The sequence below is a fragment of the Apus apus genome, chromosome 4, assembly GCF_020740795.1.
Source record: "Apus apus isolate bApuApu2 chromosome 4, bApuApu2.pri.cur, whole genome shotgun sequence".
NCBI classification, from domain to species: Eukaryota; Metazoa; Chordata; class Aves; order Apodiformes; family Apodidae; genus Apus; species Apus apus.
In genome coordinates, this window is record NC_067285.1 from 41,027,167 (window position 1) to 41,038,652 (window position 11,486).

An 11,486-nucleotide genomic window follows, 5' to 3' on the forward strand; every position below is an offset into this window, starting at 1 on the left:
AGGAAAGCTGCTGAACCCAGCTTGTGGGTTATTCAGTCTTTTGGGGAAGCCTCCTGTAACAGGAAGCTGCATTTCTCACTGGGCCTGCCTCAGTTTCCCTCTACGATTCAATTGCTCTGTCTCTTATGTTTTGCAGCCCTGACCCTGGAGTGGAAAGATTCCCATAGGAAAGGAAAGGGCTCAGCAAGCTCTGAGCTGGTAACAACCTTGAAAGTACAAACAGAGGGATAAGTTGATGTAACACCAGCTGCTCTCTGATGTTGAAGAACAGGGAGCCCAGCCAGGCCCAAAGTGGAGAGAAAACAAGAACAAACAGATAAACAAAAGAGTTTTCTTGGTGAGAACAAGTGATTTTCCTGCTGTTTTCCTTTTATTCTCTAGTGAGAGATTTTGGAGGTACATCTAAGAACTTAAATGACAGCAGTCAATCCACTTTATTCTAGAAAAGCCTGGTCACATCTTCAATCAGGGAGACTCCCATTCACTTCTCAGGAGGTTGCTGGACCTTCTCCTCTCCAGCAGGGACACCTGCCAGAGGGATTATTTCTCCAGAGCTGAGGATGTGGACAAAGGAACGCCTGACTGTGGCTGTAAGAAGGTAAGAGGTATTAACTCCCTCTATGTCTTCAGTAGTTAACTTGACATTAAGCAGTATATCATTAAGATTTAAGCTTTTAGAGAAGTGCACTTATGTCATCACCTGGCCAGATATTATTTAATCATTGTTTTAGGTAAGACCTGTTAGTAAGTAAGTTGTTAGCATTTAAATGGCTCACCCTTGTTGACTGACTGACTACTAGTTGTGCATTTTCTTGCGAAGTTCCCTTTTGCATGATTGCTTTATCCTTCTGTTCCACTATCCCAGCTCCCCCACAACCCAGTTGTGCTCGTGCCTTTTTAGTCCCAATTGCTAAGCCCCTGGTGCTGTTTGCAGGGTATCTTTTGTGTATAGACATCTTGCCTGCTACCTCACCCTGCTCAGGACACCTCCTTATCTCTTCCAGGAGGTCAGCAGCTGGCTCCTTGTCCCGTGCCCCTTGGCAAACCCAGCCCTGGGAGCTGAGGGTGCCAAGGCCACTGGAGCATGGGTGACCCCACCAGCAGTGGGCTGTGTGTCCTGGGCTGAGAAGAGGCAAGAGACCAGCCTGCCCTGCCTTTCCTGAGCTCTCATGCCTAGGACAGGCTGGGAACCAGGAATCTGGCTGACTCCCCCGAGTCTTTGCTGTAAAGAGGGGATGAGAAAAACCAACCACAACAACCCACTAAGCCTTTCATATGTTGCTTTGTAACTACTTTTTTTTCTGGCTTTATGCCTTGTGGCTGCATCACAGTCCACCTGATGAGGAGAGCTGCTCTGCCATGTGTGTGTTTAGGGTGCTACAGCTGGACCTCATGTGGCCATGGGCTTGAGGGGGCCTTGCAGGTATCTTTGGCTCCCTGGAAAGGCTGAGTGAATTCTCTCTTCTGCTTGCCATCACAGTCTGTAACGTGGTCTCAGTCAGCTTCCAATGCCTTGTTAATCTGGTAGTGACAGTGCTGTAACCTGGGTAATTAGGAACCCATTGCCCTGGAGCCACAGATCTAGAGGACTCTGAGCCCTTGGACAAACAGTGCAAAGGAATGTCAGTGGGGTTTGGGGAAATTACCATTCAGCTTGTTTCAACTTGCAGAGGATATGGAGTCATTTTTATAAAGTGAAGGCCTTTCACCTGCCTTGTGTTGTGACTTATATTGCCCCACTGGAGTGAGAAGGAAACCACCTCTTCTGTTGGGGGAAAAAAAAAAAGTGCTTTGTTCCTTAATAAGGTGGATGTGGAGGGCAGAAAAATTCAGGCTTCTGTGAAGCTAGCAGAAGCTTTGGTACATCTCCAGGTACAGTTACCAAGTTTCTTAGCCCTTAAAGGAAATTTCCCTCTCTGGGCATTTTTGCCACCTCTTTTCTCCCTTCACTAGTGCTCACAATCCTTGGACTGGTCCAGTTCAAAACTTGGAAACTCTCCTGTAGATTTCAGGGCCCAGTTCAGTTCAGTGGCTTTTGTAGGCTGTGGTGTGTGGGTGTGTGAGGCTGCTGAGTCCCTGGAAAATGTTTTCTTCTGAAGTGACAAATGGGGACCCCCAGGTGGGATGAGGGGTGTGTTCTCTGGGAGGAAAGGCACAGAGCAGGTGCAGAAAATCCACTGTTGTCTGGGGTATCTCAGAGCCCACAGCAGCTTTGGACAAGCCCTCCCTTGGACACCTGTGTTTCATCTCTTGATAGATGTGCTGGAGAAGCCTGCTGTCCTCAGGTCCTGCACCCACAGCCAGTCTACACCCCCCTCCTGCCAAAACCCTTATCCAAGGACAATTTCTGGGCACGAAATGTACATGTTGAAGGAACCCTGGAGGGATGGCAGCCTGACTTGTCTCGCTTTGTAAATAAACATGGGGAGTGTGCAAGGCAGCAGCACACATACTTGGCTCCAGCTGGGCTGTTTCTCTATAGTGTGTGGTTTTGGTGTGTGTTCTGGATTCAGAAATCTGTAGGTTTGTTTTTCTACCAGCAACTCAACCACTAAACTGCTTAACCTTCTCCACAGTCAGTGCCTTAGGGGAACCAAATGCGAGCAACTCAGACTGTATGAAAACACGAGCTGCAGACTGGCCTGAAAGCCAGAAGAAAGCTGTAATTTACTGGAAGGGAAGGTCCTCTTTAAACTTACAGAAAAGAGCATATATAGAAATCTAACAAAAGCATGTAATGATTGTCTGGTGGGGACCAAGGGATTCTGCTGCTGTGGGAAGCGATGATGTGGATCAGCCATCACATGTTAAACAGTTTGGTTTGGTCAGGTCATGATCCCACATCCTCACTGAGGAAGCACCTCTTCATACTACTCAAGCTGTGGAGATGCAGTTAGAAAAACAAGAGCTCAGCTAGAATTTAAATGAGACAGAGATGTCAGCAACTACAAGGAAGTTTCTTCCAGGTACGTAAACAACAAGCAGAAGCAGACAGAAAATATTGGCCCACTGCTAAACAGGAGAGGTGAATTACTCACCAACATGGCTGGAAAGTCAAAAGTTCTTAACACTTTCTTCATCTCTGTCTTTACCAGCACTGGGTTGGGTCCCAGGCCTTGGGAGCAAAAATCCAGGTTGTTGCAAACAGACGGACCATCCGTGAAGGAAAAGTTGATGTGGGAACTATTTACAGGAGCTTGACCCCTACAAACTGGTGAGCCCTGGCCGTGTCCACCCCAGGGTGTTAAGGGAGCTGGCTGACATCATTGTGAGGTTGCTCTTTGTAATCTTTGAGAAGTTGTGGAGACATCCCAGAAGACTGAAAGATGAAAGAAGGATGAAAGATTGTCACCCCCATCTACAAGAAGGGCCTGAAAGGAGGATCCAAGAAATGATGGGTCCACCAATTGTACTTCAGTCCCTGGCAAAGTTATGGACCACATCCTGCTGGGGACTATCACAAGTCAAATGGAGCACGTGCTTGGGAAAAGCCAGCACAGATTCACTAAGTGCTTGTTGTGCTTGACAAACCTGGTCACCTTCTATGACCAAGTAACCTACTCGGTTGAGAGGACAGACCCAGACATTGTCTACCTGGATTTTTCCAAGGCTTTTGACAGGGTTCCCAATGTCTCCTCCTTGAGAAACTGACACATTATGGCCTAGACAAGTGGTCTGTGGGGAACTGGCTGGCAGGGCACACCCACAGGGTGGTGGGAAAGAGCTCCTTTTCAGACTGGGAACCTGTCACAAGTGGGGTCCCCCAAGGGTGGATATTGGGCCCAACACTCTTTAACTTCTTCATAAGTGATCTGGATGGTGAGACCAAGTGTGCCCTGATGAAGTGTGCCAATGGTACCAGACTGAGTGGGGAAGTGGACACCTGGGAAGGGAGAGCCACCCTACAGGAAGACCTGGATCAGCAGGAAGAGTGGATTAGCAAGAACCTGATGAAGTTCAACAAAGACAAATGTAAGGTCTTGCACCCAGAAAAAAAGTAATTCAGGAGTTTAGCACAGGCTGGCACCTACCAAGCTGGGGAGCAGCATCTCTGTGGAAGGGGACCTGGGGTCCTGGTGGACAACAAGCTTGATGTGAGTGAACAGTGTGCTGCAGGGTGCTGGGCTGCATCAACAAGGGCATCACCAGCAGAGATCATCATCCCACTCTACTCAGAGTTTGTCGGGCCACGCCAGGAGCACAAGTACAAGTTACTCCTGGGGAGATTCCAGTTGGACACAACTTGAACATTTTTCACAATGAGAACAATCAGCCTTTGGAATAATCTTCCTAGGGAAGTGATGGATTCCCCAAAACTGCACACTTTTAAGGTTTGGATGGACAGGGTGCTGGGCCATCTTGTCTAGACTGTGCTTTTGCCAAGAAAGGTTGGACCAGATGATACTTGAGGTCCCTTCCAACCTGGTGTTCTATGATTCTGTGATACTTCTGTCACCTGCCTTACCCCGTCCACAGCCAAAAGTTATGGACAGTGGAGCTGGTGCCACTGGCTGCAACATCCTGCCTTGACCTGCCTGCAGCCACGAACTCCTGCATTAACCACCTGATTTGTGTCTGAGCTGTAGAGCCTGCTTTGGGAATACGTGTATGTAGGCTCCTGAAGCCCCAAGATGCAGCAGTGCAAAGCAGCACTGCAAAAAGCATCTTGCTCAACTGACAGGAAAGAGGGGGTTGAATCTGAGGGTGGGCAACAGGCTTGGCTTGCTTTCCCTCCTCGCTTTCCAGCTCAGGTTCCTCAGCTACCTGTGCTTCAAAGCCTTTTCCTCTGACTTTTCTCCTTTATTTGCATTTCCCCCCCTTTAGGCCTTTTTGCCATTCCTGTTTTTCCAGCCCTGCCTTTTCCCACTAGGTATTTCCACCCTGATGTTCCATTTCTCCCTGCTGTGCCCTCTGCCAGTCTGTACCTCCTCTGCTCCACCCCCAGTAAACTGCTGCTGGCTTCTTGCTCCAAATCCACAGCCAAACAGAGGTCAGGAGTTTCCTTCATGAAATTCCTTAGATAGCTTTATGGAATAGTCTCCCTCTTAGTCTGTGTATCTGCTCCTTCTGAGCCTCCAAGCTCCACCTTCTGCTTTTTGACATGAGCCAGAACAGGAGTGAAAGGAAGATGCTGTGGGCATGCTCAAGAGACCCAGCACTGCTGAGGCCCAGGAGGTCTCCCTGGAGTCTCATTTGCCTCCTGGAAGGTCTTTGCCTTTATTCCTGTTTATTATTAATGTGTCTAAATCAAGATCTTTAGTGCAAAATAATGGTTCTTGCTGTGAAATGGTCACCTGTAAAAATAAGTAACTTAGACCAGTGATGGGAGAAGCTGGATGTGGAAGATCTGTAGGCCAGTTTGCACAGGTCCCATCTCCCCTTAGCAGGAGGCTTGTCCTGTAGGTAATGAGGGATCTTTCAGGCTGGGCTTCCCTGGATGGCCTCCCTGGGTTTCACAGACAGCTCTGATGCACTGTAGTCATCCTCCCCTTCCACTCTGCCCTGGGGAGGCCTCACCTGGAGTATTCTGTCCAGTTTTGGGCTCTCCAGTTCAGGGGGGACAGGGATTTTACTTGAGAGAGTCCAACTTAGGCTACGAGGATGACGAAGGGACTGGAGCATCTGTCTGATGAGGAAAGGCTGAGAGACCTGGGGCTGTTTAGCCTGGAGAAGAGAAGACTGAGAGGGGATCTTAGTAATGTCTATAAGTATATTAAAGGGTGGGTGTCAAGACGAAGGGGCCAGTCTCTGTTCAGTGCTGCCCTGGGATAGGATGAGGCAAATGGAGAAAAACTAGAACACAGGAAGTTCCACCTCAACACAAGGAAAAACTTCTTTCCTGTGAGGGTGATGGAGCGCTGGGACAGGCTGCCCAGAGAGGCTGTGGAGTGTCCTCCTCTAGAGACTTTCAAGACCTGACTGGATGTGTTCCTGTGTGACCTGCCCTGGGTGTTCCTGCTCTGGCAGGGAGGTTGGACTCGATGATCTCCAGAGGTCCCTTCCAACCCCTGACATTCTGTGATTCTATGAGGTTAAGGTGTTATGCATGTAAATCACTAACAGGCAGGGTGGTCTCCAAGCTAACTGCCCAAAGCCCAGTTGCTTGAGGTGGGTCACAAGCAGCTGATGATTTCATCACCTCCTGTTGACCCAGTGACTGCCCTGCTGCCTCCTGGCCCACGTGGACTTCCTTTGGTGGGTGGGAAACCAGCTCTGACACATGCCTGGGGGCAAGATGGGATCTGCTGGGCAAGAACTGGAGAACAGCTGCTGCTCTCAGCACTTCCCAGCAATGAGTAAGGCATCCTGGAAACGGGTGGCAGGAAACTCTGCCTTTCTCCTGGGGAAGAAGTGATCTCTGTGCCCCCTGGGTGCCCTCTCCCTTGTGACCAGCCATGGCTGTGGTGGCTACCAAATGAGTTGAAGGTGAGATGCTGTGATACTTGAGGTCTAACATGTTCTTACACTCTCCCTGCTCAGGAGGACATCTCTGCTCCCTGTTGCCACCATGCCCAGCCCCTCTCTGTAAGCCCTGGGTGCCTCTGCCCTCAGGCCCCATGGTGTCCTGCCAGCCCTTGTCCTGATGCCTTACAAAAGGGGCTTTTGTAGAGGTGTGTTAATATTTAGCTTCCTGTTCCCTGAGCCAGGAGCAAGATTTTAACAGGGACTGTGCTAGACCAGAGCTGTTTTGCTATTGCTTAACTAGGGCTGCCTGGCTTTGGGCCACTTGCAACAAAAGGCCAGACCCCAGAAGAGAGCAGAGCATTGCTACTGTCACTGGAAAACCAAAATTGGGCCCTTTCTCCATGCAGCTCAAACACAGCCCAGGCCTGGGGTTTCAGAGCTAGAGAAACCAACCCTCAGTTGGTTGGTGGAGGCGTTTGTTGGGGTGGGGGCTTGTGTGTCTCCACTGGGGGATGTAGAGGGGAGCTGGGGGTGATCATGACATCTGGCAGAACTTTGTGGCCAGGGAGAAGCTTTCATCCTCTCTACCACAACCCCTGGCCACTGCATCTGCTCCTGGGGTGAGGAAACTGAGGCACCAGGGACTGAGCTCTGTGGCCAGGCTCTGCCCTGGGCTGTGCTGTCCTGGCAGGCTGGTCTGGCACACCTTGGAGGGGCAGTGGGGAAGGTTTGGCAAGCTCTGCATCACACTTCATGCCTGAAAGTCCCACTCCTTGAAAGGTGTGAATGCAGTCTGAGAGTTCAGGACTGATTAGGGGATGAGATTAAGCCAACAAGGAAGATTTTAGGACAGCAGTGAGGTTAAATCTCTGGGTCTTCAATGACAACCATAAAATACTTCTGCCTCATGGTACAAATGCCTCACTCTAGCAGCTGATGTTAGCCTCTGCTCCTTGTTCAAAGCACATACTGTCAGGGACCAAGTGACTAGGGAACAACTTCATGTCAGGGCATTATCCAGGGCACTGTAAAGGGGGGAAGCAAGGAAGCCCTTTCCCAGGGCTGCTGGGCTCAGGAGGCAGAGCAGGGCTCTGGTATGGACTTGCTCTGTCAGGCTGCTTTTAAAAAGAGCTCTCCTGCTTCTCAGAGTTTGCAGAAGATTTCCCATAGCCATGAGGACTGTGGAAAAGGTTTCTAGGTGTTCAGAGATGCAGGAGGTGCAAGGGGACAGGTGAAAAGCTGACCTCTTGAAGGGGAGATAAAGCCCTGAGGCTGTAAACTGTTCAGTGTGGGACTGTTCAGCTGGCTCTTGTGCAGGTGGCAGCTAAAGTAGCTAGAGCAGCTACTGTGATGCACTTTTTCAAGAGATGAGAAACAGCTGGGAAAGAAAAAGGGTATTTTACTAATTTTCTTTCTCTTTGTTCCTTTAGTGTGACCTGTATCAGAAGGAGAAGGTTGATGTTGCATGTTTCTTACCCTTCCTGCACGTGGGACCTGCATTTCCAGAGCCTGCAGCAGGCTCTGACAGGAGCAAGGGCTGGTGATCAGTCAGTTTGCCAGCCATGAGGGGAAGGTTTTGTTCAAGGTGTGGGGCAAGGCACCTCCCCTTTTTGCTGAAACCTTAAAGGAACAGTTCGTGGTGTAGGTGGCAAAGTGCTGGTACAAATCAATTCAGTTCATCTATCAGTACCTGCTGATAGCTACTCGTGTTTTCCTGGTGCTGCTGGAGATTCAGTGTTTGTGTGCTTGGGAGAGACTTGGACTGGTGGTTATTCTTGTCTTGCAATGGCCTGCTGTCACAAAAACCTCTAGGAAGACAAAACTTGTGCTGGAGAGATGTTCTGTGGCTGGTGTGAGCATCTTCCTCTTTCTTTCAAGACAGGAAAGCACTGCTCAGCCTGGAGCCTGCTCTCATAAGGGTTAGCAACTAAGGGCTTTCATGCCCTTAGCTCACAGGAATTGACACACTTACCTTGCAAAACATGATTCATAAGCCACCAGCCTGGTACTGGAAAGCTGCTGGAAAAATCCCAGCTTAAAAGCTTGATATGTTACTGGGGAAAAAAAAAAAAACAAGTGACAGAGCAGTCTGACACACCCCTGGAGCTGCTCAGAACTGATTTGTATTTCTTTGTGTTTGACATACAAAGGGCCAGTTTGGACCTCAGCTCCTCCTGACAGCCAGGTTGCTTCTTCAAAGCCTGCAGCTGTGCCCCAAGTTTGGTCCCAGATGTGTAGCTGCAAGAAGCTTCAAGCAAACAGAGCCCGTTGTCACGCCCCGGAGCCAGCAGAGCTCCTACTGTGCTCTGCACCAGGCAGGACCCTCACACTGGCCACTGGTTGGCACCTCCCCACCAGCTGCCTGGCTCTGTGATTTCCCTGACAAATTTTCTGTGCCTTTCCCTGCTTTTTTTTTTAATTAATTTTTTTTTAATGTATTTTTTTCCTTCAGAAATCTCCAAGCCTTTTTGCTTGACAGGCTACAGGAAGACATGCTTGTGGTTGCCTACAGTTCTGGTGCCCTCAGCAGAAGAAAGATATGGAGCTGTTGGGGATGGTCCAGAGAAGGGCCACCAAGATGATCCAAGGGCTGGAGCATCTCTGCTCTGGAGACAGGCTGGAAGAGTTGGGGTGTTCAGCCTGGAGAAGAGAAGGCTCCAGGGAGACCTTAGAGCACCTTCCAGTGCCTGAAGGGGCTCCAGGAAAGCTGGGGAGGGGCTTTTCACCAGAGAATGTAGTGATAGGACAAGAGGTCATGGTTTTAAACTGAGGGAGGGGAGATTCAGGTTAGATATTAGGAAGAAATTCTTCCCTCTAAGGGTGGGGAGGAACTGGAATGGGTTGCCCAGGGAGGTTGTTGATGCCCCATCCCTGGAGGTGTTGAAGGCCAGGTTGGACGAGGTTTTGTGCAACCTGATCTAGTGGTTCCCTGCTCATGGCAGGGGGGTTGGAACCTGATGATCTTTATGGTCCCTTCCAACCTTAATGTGGTTCTATGACTCTATGATTGTCACCCTGTGGCAATCCCAGGGATCACTGTTGGTGTGGGATGAATGCTAGATCCACCCTGTGCCTTGGCACTCCCACTCTCCTTGGACCTGCTTGCCTGTGTTTTCACCTTGGTCGGGTCAGGACCACTTGGGCCACCAGGACCCGGGCTGTTCCAGATGCATCCTCTGCTGTCAGCACCCTGCTTGAGTCAGTGCAAGGTCAGCAGGACCTGGCTGCCTTGCCAGGGGCCTCCTTAAACTGGGGCTGATTGAGGCTTTGGTGCCTCGTGCGTGTGGCTAAGGAAGGAAGTGACTGATGGGCTTGTGACTGGATTTTCCTTGCAGGTTTGTGTTGGCAGGCAAGAGCAAAATGAGCATCATCCAAAGGCTTCTTGAACTCGTGGAATGATAGAATCTGCTGAGTTGGAAGGGACCCATCAGGCTCATCGAGTCCAACTCCTGTCCCTGTGTAGGGCACCCCAAGAATCACCCCAATGATCCTGAGAGCATCATCCAAAGGCTTCTTGAACTCATAGAATGGTAGAATCTGAAATGCTTCTGATGCATCTCCCTGGCACTTGCCCAGCTCTAGGTGACCAAAACTGGGGTGGGCAAGAGGGCAGCTGCTCACAGCAGCACCCTGGTGGAGTTTCAGGAGGGCAGGGGGTGTGTTGGCTGCAGAGAGGAGACAGGATCAGCAGCTCTGTCCTTGGCATCTGCTCCTGACACAAGGCTAGAGCTGTCACAGGCTCCACAAACACAGGCAGAGCAGGGATTCCAGTACTTGCTTGCTGAAAGGTCTCAGCAAACTCCTGCTGTTCTGACAGATTAAGTTGCCAGACTGAACAGGCCAAAACATTTTAAATCACATGTGAAGGGAGCTCCTGGCTTTCAGCAGGAATTGGATTCCAGAAGCTCTTCAGATTTTGTCCAGTGGCTTTTGTGCAATTACCTGGAAAGCAACATATTTGGTCTTCTGTCTGCCTTGCCTTCTTTCTTGTATTTCTCCTTTTGTCTTGGCAAATGTGGTTTACAACTTAAGAAACACTTCCTGTGTAGAATGGGGATATCCTCTGATAGACATCTAGATGCCCTCTGATATCTAGAAAATTACCCTTAAAAAAATACATGTTATATGCCTGTATCAAAGAACCATAGAATGGTTTGGGTTGGAAGGGACCTTTAAGATCACCTAGATCCACCCCCCTGCATGGGCAGGGACACCTCCCACCAGCCCAGGTTGCTCAGAGCCCCATCCAACCTGCCCTTCAACACTGCCAGGGATGGGGCAGCCACAGCTTCCCTGGGCTACCTGGGCCAGGGTCTCACCACCCTCACACTCAAGAATTTCCTCCTCATGTCTCACCTCAATCTCCTCTCTTCCAGTTTTAATCAATCCCCCCTTGTCCTCTCCATCCCTGCCCTTGTCCCAAGTCCCTCCCCAGCTTTCCTGGAGCCCCTTCAGGCACGGGAAGGTGCTCTAAGGTCTCCCTGAAGCCTTCTCTCCTCCCGTAGCCTTCTAACACATGCCCCAACTGCTGGGAGAAGCACCCCTCCATGTCCCCGGGTTTCTCTGCCACCTCCTTGGGCAGTGGTGGGGATGCAGGCTCAGCACACCTTGCCAAGATGTGCAAGTCTGTGTAGAGCCCTTGGGCCCTGACAACACAGAGGCACAGCCAGACAGGCTCTGCAGAGAGAGGAGAAGGCCACAGCAGTGCACTCCTGTGCTCGGGTGGCAGGGGAGAGCAGCTCCCAGGAAAACAGGGATTGCTCCCATGTGGTCCCTACCAGTCCATCCTTGTCTCACTTGACCCTCCAGTGTGAGGAGTCTGCCTGTGCAGTGTTGTTGCCTCCTTTTGCCCAGTACTCTAGTCAGCCCCTTGTACTGCAGTGTTTTTCTTTGGGATGAAGGCCAGAGAATTTACTTGTAAATTCCTGCAGTGACTTAAGAAAGTAAGACAACAAGTAGGGGATGTATTTTATTTATTTTTTTTATTTATTTAAGGTGCATTGGCTCAGGAGGATTACAGTTGTGACTGCTGAGCCCAGACAAGTTCAGTGAGTCTGTTACACCTACTTCTACTAGTGGGG